This window comes from Dendroctonus ponderosae, unplaced genomic scaffold (assembly GCF_020466585.1).
Source record: "Dendroctonus ponderosae isolate FM_Combo_2020 unplaced genomic scaffold, Dpon_F_20191213v2 Dpon_F_20191213_1, whole genome shotgun sequence".
NCBI classification, from domain to species: Eukaryota; Metazoa; Arthropoda; class Insecta; order Coleoptera; family Curculionidae; genus Dendroctonus; species Dendroctonus ponderosae.
The window spans coordinates 44,798,022-44,807,925 of record NW_026017110.1 but is presented as its reverse complement, the minus strand read 5'-3'; the positions used below and the strand labels follow the sequence as shown (position 1 = coordinate 44,807,925).

At 35.0% G+C, this 9,904-nt stretch overlaps 1 long non-coding RNA gene across 1 annotated transcript; it reads right to left on the bottom strand.

The window, feature by feature from the left end:
* Positions 1–1,880: 1,880 nt before the first annotated feature.
* LOC109541539 lies at positions 1,881–8,434 on the bottom strand. The gene is made up of 2 exons (XR_002172344.2): positions 8,236–8,434; positions 1,881–2,073 (listed from the first exon to the last, which is right to left on the bottom strand). It is a non-coding gene; the product is annotated as an uncharacterized LOC109541539 (long non-coding RNA).
* Between the last annotated feature and the right edge of the window lie 1,470 nt (positions 8,435–9,904).

Genomic DNA, 9,904 nt, shown 5'->3' with positions numbered 1-9,904 from the left:
TCTAGAGCTGGGCACAGGAGACACTTTCCTGGATAACCAGCTTATATCACCGCCCACGCCATGTAGCCCGATTGGACCGATGACGGACGGTAAACTCAGTCTAACCCTAACAAAAACGGAAGAGCTTCGCTTGAAACAATTCCTGGACCTGGCAAAACATCACATGAATTTGTTGAAATCAGAACCAATCAAACAGCGACACCGACCACAGAATCCCCGAATGCAAGAGATCATAAACGCAGAGGTCAAGACGATGTTAGCGGAAGGAATTATAGAACCATTCGCCAGTGCCTGGAGTTCAACGGTAGTCATTGTCCGCAAGAAAGATGGGGATCACCGCTTTTACCGTCCCGGGAATGGGACTTTACCAATTTCGCGTCATGCCATTTGGGTTACACTCCGCTCCAGCCACTTTCCAAAGATTAATGGATCGTACAATTGGACCCGAAAATTCGAAAAAAATACCTTTTATAACAATTTTTATTATCATAGAATACCTTTTCTTTGTTGTAAATTTAAATAGGGCCTCTTGATATTATTATACTAGGTATTTTATTTCTTCAGGTATACGATCGTCAACAAAAATACAAGTTTGTCAGAAGTTTATTATAGCTGTGTACAACGTTTCTCATGGGAGACTTAATACAATTTGCAAGAGAGTCCAGGATGGGGAAGAAGTTATAAAACAAAAAAGAGGAGGCGACAGACGACCTTTAAAGTTTGCAGAAAAATTGGATGCTGTGAGGTCTTTTAATAGTCAACTACAAGGAAAAGAGTGTCACTATGGAAGGCAAGTCTTGAAGGATTAATTTATCTTCGGAGTACATTTCCATACCTTGCAAGTTATATAACAAAGATGCACCAAACAGCCTAAAAATGAATTACAAGTACTTCAGCCCGGTAAATACCCTTCAGGGTTTGCACACGACCGCCCAAAATACCTCTTCAAACGAAACCTTTTTTCTCCTTCATTCTTATCAAATTTAAATCATTGTCATTATAAATCATTGTTATCATAAATCATGGTCTTAATTAAATAATTTTCATTAAAGGTTGATTTTTTATTTTTCTGTGTGAAATCTGTCGTGTTGCAGGCCATAGATGCGCCCTGGTTTGCACGTAATTGTTAAATGTACAGAAACCTGGCATGAGACCCCCTAAGAGCCTTTCGACAAAGGAAAAATGCATAGAACTTTGAAAAAGCCGAAAATCACCCCTATGCTGAACTACAAAGAGCCGTAGACTATACAACAGAGGGTGATGGGCTCAGACACCAGATGGCCCAACAGGACGATAGGTATAGCAGTAACCGCAAAGTGTTGTAAGTGTGAAATCTTAGTAGTACCAATGCTATCAGGCAGTCAGTATCGAGAATGTGAGGTGAGAACATACAGATGCGGGAGCTGATGCATTCTTACAGAAGACTATAAGCTTTAAAGGATACCTCCAGAAGTCAAGATAGTTTGGCTGAATAAGGCGGAATTACTAAAAAATCTAAAGTCTTCAAGCAACTAAAGCAAAGATGCAGATAAACTGTTGTTCTCGTTCAATCAAAATCTACAGTTTCTGGTACTATCAGCATATAGGATTGTTACTTAAAAGGGTGTAAGAAAACTGTATTTCGGATACTCAATTCACCGATTAATCAAACATCGTCATCCCGAAGAACATAGAAGAGCTTACAGATGAAGCAAATAGGTACAGGAATTCTCGAAAGGTTAACAAATAGCTAAGTGCACATGCTGAGGTGCCGTCCCTATCAACATTCGAGACACAGAAATACACGTCCACAGACCCCCACAAAATAGAAATATCTCCAACGATTAAACTGCTCCTACTGTGGTGAGACATAACAATTTCTCCATTGGTAATAAAACAAATAACAGAAAATATATTTTATTAAAGTCATACGGTTAAATTATCTTATCTCATCTTAGAGAGATCTTAAGTCTCTCACGTTCAAGATACTTAAGTAGGCGAATATTCGGAAGGCGGTTTTTTTTTCATATCTAAGTCACATGTCACATCTATCTATGATGGGAATGATTTCTGCCGTCAAGGCGCTGTCACTACCTGAAACAATTTAAAAAATCGTTAAAGAAAATTATATATGAATAAAATAAATAAGAGAGAGGTAATCAATGTTATGTCGCTTGTTCGCACCTTGTCTGGCTATTAATACGAGCCATTGTTTTTCTTAAACTCAAAAAAGCACATTTCTTTAATTTAATACTATACCATTTACTTAAACATCTCTTTCTACAGGGTGAGCTTTTTTCGATGACCTGTACAGGGATCTTCGAAACTATAACAGTTAAGAAAAAGGTTAAATGGACAAAGAATTGCAGTTTTGACTGCTCTACTCGAAACCAATTTTATTTATGTAAAATTTGTCAGCTGTCAAAATATATTTGGGGAAAACTTATTTATGATAAATTTTTAAATTACTCCTAGTTCCGTTGATATTAATTTGACAGGAAAACATTAAATAGAAAACTCGTGGAAAATTAAATTCCAAACAAAATGGCATAAGACATTTCTCCAAAATAACTGTCATTTTTGACATGACACAAATTTGATTTTTTTTAATGGCAACCATACTTGATTATTCGTTTACCGAATAGAATATTTTATTACAATTTCTGTGATACATCACATCGTTAGCATTTCAACTAAAAAAAAGTGTCTGCAAACAATTTAAACTTTTTCAGTTTAGTTGATCGAAGTTAGCCATGGAGAATAGTACAAGTCAGACGGCATTGGTTCCATAGTAACAAATAATAACAACTCAATGATTAAAACCTACATTAGAAGTTAAAAAAAATGCTAGGCGAGCATCTGAATATTATTTTTAGAGGTATTTTGACCGTCGTCAACCGTCTGTGAAAACATTCAAACGATTATACGACAATTTGGGCACTTATGGAAGTTTGACGCAGCCAAGAAATGAAGATAGTAACAACATAATTAATAATTTGAAGTAATAAAAATAAAATTATTGAAAGTAATAAATGAATCGGCACCCTTTTAATTTTAAATGGAAACCTACTAGTTTTATGTCGCTTTTTATCCTGCCACAAGTTTGAAATAAATTTGGTATAGCATGTTCTAAACTTATCTACAACCAATTTTATTTGCGTTTCTTGTTGAAGTGGTGGCAACGTTGGCGACAGAACATTTGCTTACAATTGCAGACTTAAAATTGATCGAACAGTTGTTTAGGCTTCGAAGTAATTTAAAGGAGTGGTTGTGGTTGCTAGTGTCATTAACAAGTGGTATAGTGACACAAAAATAATAAGTTAAAGCGACTGGATTAACAGAAAAACTTCATGTCCATGTGAGAACAGCCACAAATTGTATGGTGTTCTATGCACGTCAGCCCAGTTCACAAAGTTCTTAACCCATAACAGTGTTGCTACGTTTTAACAGCTTTACGAAGAAACCTTATGAACACTATTAAACTCACTAAAAATGGAGTGTGATGTTTGTGGGTTGAACGTTAAACCACTGCTCCAGTGTGATACATGCAGAAGGGGTATATGTAGGAGTTGTGGGAGTTTGTCAGCATCGGAAGTCAAAGTACTAGAGTTGAAGGGTGACAAAGTTTTAAGGTTTGATTGTTCTGAATGCCAGAAATTTAAACCTCATACGTTTCTTCTGGGTATTACAGAGGACAAAAATAAAATAAACAAAGCAAAGATAAAGTAATTTCGCTGCTACGTCAGAAACTAGAAAGTCTGGAATTAAAACAAAATTAAAGTACTGTCCAAGATTCCTTATATAGCAATATCGTAAAAAAACCTGCATTTCAGAGAAATATTCCTGGTCTTATTATAAGACTAAAAAAGCACCAGAACATAGAAAAAATAAAAGAAGATTTACGCAAACAAATTGTTCGGGCTTCCCAACGTTGCCACATTGGGGCGCTTGGCGGATTTAAGACATTTTTGATAGACGTGAAGCTTGAGGAGAAGTTTTTATCCAGACCCCTATCAATCGAAGATCAAAGGTGCGAAGAGTCGTTCTTGAAAACGACCACTCAAAGGCCTGATGGACATTTTGTGGTACAATTACTATTCAGACACTCCGAGTCATATTTGGGGCACTCCAAAGAAATTGCGATTAAGAGATTTTTAAATCTTGAGCGAAAGCTTAATCGAAATCCTTCACTTAAGTCTGATTATTCTAAATTCCTGGAAGAATATGAAGCACTAGGCCATATGATAAGGACCAACTTTGAAACTTTAGAAAATAAATCCACATGTTTCCTTCCGCATCATGGTGTTATCAATAACACCAGTGAAACAACTAAACTGAGAGTTGTGTTTGACGGGTCTTCCACTGGTTACTCGTTGAATGATATTTTGATAGTTGGTCCCACTGTTCAGCAAAATCTGTTCTCTATTGTGCTTAGAGCCAGAAAACATGAGATCATGCTGCCAGGAAACATTGCGAAAATGTACCGTCAAGTATATGTACATGAAACGCAGTGGAACCTGCAAGTCATCTTATGGCGACCAAATCCATCCGTTGACATTCAGCCTTATATGCTGAAGACTGTAACATATGGAACAGCTCCTGCTTCTCATTTGGCAACCAGATGCTTGAAGGAATTGTCTATTCGATGTAGTCAGGAAAACTCTATAATAAGTAGAATCATTGCTGAGGACTTCTATGTAGACGATCTTTGTACTGGCGGCAGTACTGTTCAGGAAGTACTTAATATAAAGCAACAAGTATCAAGGATCTTGTTGTCTGCAGGTTTTGAACTACGCAAATTTTACTGCAATGTCGCTGAGGTGATAGAGAACACTCTTGAACAGACGGTTCACATTGGAGAATCCTCAAGCAATAAGAAACTGGGTCTCTATTGGGATACAGCTAATGCCACTTTCAAATATTCAATAAATGTGCAATTATCTCAAAGATTCACAACGAGAACGATTTTGTCGTGTATTGCGCAAATCTTCGACCCACTAGGTCTTCTTGTACCTGTTGTCATGCTAGCAAAGATAATAATTCAGAAACTTGGGCAATGCAAAAAAAGTTGGGATGAATCGATTCCCTTGGATATTCTGACAAGCTATAGAGGTTTTTATAGCCAGCTGGGTGATCTTAATGATTTGGAGGTTTCCAGAAAAATTAGGGTATCAAGGCACGTTTTGGTTGAGCTACATGGGTTTGCTGATGCGAATGAGACAGGATATGGAGCTTGCATTCATTTACGGTCAGTTAATGGCGACGGACATTGTTCTGTTTCTCTGCTATGCTCTAAAACTAGAGTCGCTTCAATGAAAACCACAACTATTCCTAGATTGGAATTGTGCGCAGCATTTCTTCTTGCGGAACTTTATCGGAGGGTCATTGGGTCTTTAAACATTTCTTTTGATAAAAGTTTCTTCTGGAGTGATTCAACCATTGTGTTGTGAATAAGATCTCAATAGCACGAATTTAAAATATCTGTTGCGAACAGAATCGCTCAAATTCAGTCGATAACAGATCCAAAGGATTGGAACTATTTAAAGAAAAAATGAGGAATGTAACAATAATATGGGAAAAATGTATAAAGTTACAAATCAAGCTACAAATCAAACCATTAGTCAGGATAATAAAATGATAAAAATTAAAAATAAAAACAAAGGCGTCTCCGATAACAGGGACATGGCGAATTCCTGTAATCATTACTTTATAAATATTGGTGTAGATATGTTAAACAATATTGTTGCGGCTTGATTTTTAGCGCACAGCGGCAACGCAGCTTACAGCGTTTTCGGGACGCCTGGCTCGATACTTCGAGAACGAACGGCAATAGTCGATTGGGCTATGGAAATCCCGAAAAATGGAAATTTAAGTAAACTATGTGTAAAGTTTTGTTTTGGTTATTTCATGTTTCTTTCTTTTCGTTTAAATTAAATAAATTAAATTAGTTTTAGGTATATTTCAATTAAATTAAAACTTAGGACGTATGTCGTAATTCTTGGAAATTATTTTCATTTGGATGATGCATACAAATGTCTGGAACATTTAGGCATCAATGTATTAATTAAGTTAAGTTAAGTATGTGAACTTATTCTGCCTTTAGCTAACAAAAGATACTTCAAGTTGATCGAGATATTAAGAAGTTCGGACGTATCGCACATTCCCGTTTCTATGGATACCTTTGACAGATAAGTCAAAACAACGAGTCGCCGTTAAGTGTCAGTGTGGGCTTAAACTTGTTTTCAACTTTCCTTATACAGTTTTCGTTATAGTAAAATCGTCCATTCAACAAAGTTCACAAATAATTAAAATTTATTTCGCAAGCTGAAGTTCTGCCAGAGTTACTGCCCTTTTATTTAACCAGGTAGGTCTTATATCGGTCTTCAATCGTTCTGATTTTATTCGAAATTTTATTCCCTTATGTAATAACTAAATTATCGATAGGTTGGGCCGTTAGATAATTTATAAATAATATCTGCTGTGAATAATTAACTCTTTATAATGACTTTTAGCAAATTTGCTACATTTAACAATTTCCTTAAAATTAAATAAATGAATTAAATGCAAAAACAATTTCTCTTAGGCAAACATACAGGGTGCTTCAAAATTGGCGTCATTCCTTTTAAAGGCTAATAGGGGCTCACTTATATAGGACGAGAAAAATATTTAAAAAAAATTCCCGTAAATTTCTAGAAGTTATTAACAGTAGAAAATCGAATTTTAACTTTGATTTTAAGCATTATTTTGAAATTGTTCCATGTTTAATTGGTAGCATATTGGAATACTTAAGCATTCAAAAAGAAAAATTACGATCTTTGCTTCAAATTACGAAAATTTCATGAGTCAAATGCATTTTTACTTGTAAACAAATTCGAGGTTATGAGGATATTTCGACGAATATGACAGTTGACATTTCGAAGTACGTTCCACTGTTAACGAATCCTGTTGAATTTACCGTTTATCCTTGTCTATCTTATTGTCACTCTGTATAATTCCATGGTTACCGGAGTTTTTAATAATGACGAAACAACAGATATTTCCGTAATGTTAATTAGGTAGATTACCTTGAAAAACATTGTTGTCGTCCTTTTAATATAATTTTTTGCAAATTTCTCAGTATTTAATAACAATTCATTTTTTAAACTAATTTTTCAGTACTCCTAAAACACCGCCAGACAACACCTTCAGAGGAATGACGCCAATTTTGAATCACCCTGTATAGACTTCAATGTGGTAATAAATATTGAAAATAGTTTCAGTTTTCCTGCATACAGTAATAAAGATTTTGCTCAAATATTTTGCGGACATTTAACAAGTTATCTGAAGATATTTTTGCATAATTTATAAAATAAAGAATGAAAAATTTTGTATAAATAAATTTGATGTCATATATTTCTCATATAAATTATAAATAAAAGTTAACTTTATTTATAATTATTATGGTTATGCCAACCATTATGGAGAAGAAGCTAAAGAACCAGGACCTTCGCAAACACGGAAACTCGAAGATACAGCTTATGAAGAGTTAAGATTTGATGGGTTGAACTGGCCGTTGCCTATTCAAAAGAAAAGGAGATGTGCTAGATTATCTTGTACCACTATTGGTCGTATTGCCTGCGAAAATTGCAATGTGAGGCTTTGCCTAAGATGTTTTAAGAATTATCATACACCACAATAATTTAGATTTTACTTGTACTGCTTTGACAAATACAGTTTTCCTCGACAAATTTTATTATTTTTTTATTGCGGGATAACCCAGGGTTGCCATATGGCAACAAGCGATAAAAGAAAAACGTAATACCAGCAAAACAAAGCAATCAATTCCTTATGTTATTTTGACCAAACTTAATGCGTTTATAACAAAAAAGTTGTTGTATTACAATAAAAAAGTTCGGGGACATACTGGGTTAATAGAACCCGGTTTTCTGTCACGTTTTAATAAGGTTTGTTTTCTCACTTATCTAATTCTTAAACTAGCAGTACTCTAGAAGACTAAATCCGGATGTTGGGGAGTGCCAAGCTCGTCTATCGTAGCCCCCTTCAAATCGTGTTGGCAAATTGCTACAGCAGAGCCAAGAAACAACAAGACAAGACTTGCAGGTCATAGGCAACTTTTGGGCAATATTTGACGACCCCATTGGCCACTAGCAAACAGTAAAAACTAGCAACTCTGAACGGGAACCGGGAATGGAGACCGGACTGACACAATAGTAAATTATTTCAGAGGAGCATTTAATCGATATTACTGTGACTTACCTTTAGCTTTTACACTGTAAATCACAAGCCACTATTTATTTAGTTACCATTCTGAAACTTCTTCAACAGACACAATAAAATACAAACATAAGAGCAATTAAAAGAAGCCTTGTCTACGCTGATTTCTTCAGAACCGCCATTTTGAATGATGCATCATATGATGATGGATGCGACCAGCGTTGCCAGATCCGAAAATCGAATTTCGGAGGTAAGCTAGACACTTTTCGGTTCATACGGTTTTTCGTAAAAAACGGTACTCATTTTTCTTTTATTATTAGGGATCCATAAAATGGCGCGTTTTTCAAAACTTAAATTTTTATAAAGTTACAGCAATAGTAAAATAAACAGAAGAGTCAATAGGTATATTTATAATATTTCTTTAAACAATACAACACATTCCTAACAAAAATGATTTTTTTTAAGAAAAACAAAAACACACAAAAACTAAATAAAATATTGATTATACATATTGCTTATAATATTATTAATACTAATTTCAAGAACTAAAGACTTTTCTTTCTTTTAAATAAAAAAAATATCTCGCTTTTAAACTTTTATTTGTTACTTTTCTGTAGAAATCTGCATGGTATGAGTAGATCGGCAGATTCCGTGACGAATTGGTAGGTCTATTGAAACATCGGTAGTGTGAAGAATCAGAATGGTAGCTAAATAAATAGTGGCATCCACACTGGCATCCTACAATGCGAATTACGGCTGCGGAGCGGCCTTAGAAAATTTATCTTTGAGTTGCAGGCAATTGGTTATACGAAAAAGTGTGTAGGTGGAGGCGTTTGAGATTAATGTTACAGATAATACAAATGAGCATATTTAATGAATAATTATTAGCAACAGTTGTGAACTAATGCATTGACTATCATGAGTAGTTGTCAGCTTAAAATAGCTTATGTTCAGTCATTCCAATTTTCTATTATTTTGGTTTTTTAGATAAAAGCAATATAATATTACAACTATAATTTAAGTCAGATCGTAGTCCAGCTCGGAACTTGTAAAATTGTATGTTCGATATTTAAATGTAATAAATAGTATTTTAATTTCATACTTCATTCTTGTTCATTCAAACACAGTTTTTTTATAGAACAATAGATAATAGTACAAGTGTACACCACATGACAAAACTTGCAAACACAGAACATACCCCCTATTTGTTCTATTATTTTTTGGGGGGATATTTTGTGCTTGCAGTGTCGCCCGAGCGCCCGCTCGTCCGTTATGCTTGTTTAGACTTGCAAACATAGAGAAAGTAAAATAAGAGAGGTGGCGGTATAATGTTAAAACTTGGAACCGCGTTGCGCTACAACCGGCTGACCGTCAGTAACGGGAAGCTTTGACGGTAAAAACAGGTATCTAGATTATCGGCTAGTTAGAAGCGGGAATTTTAAATTTTTAAAGGTACAAAATACCCCGGTTACCCAAATTTCGGTGTCTACACATGTTCTCTCGGTTATTAATGGTAATAGAAAATGTGCTGTTTACTCAACAGGGTGCAAACAAATTCCTATTTCCATTAATAATGAACCGAGACTACAATGTGTAAGGACGTAAGGAGATCCACGACAGGGAATGAAATAATATATACCTAAATCAAAATAAAATAACATTTATTAAGTAAAAAAACACAAATTGTCTTCTAAAGAGTCCCAAAAGGATG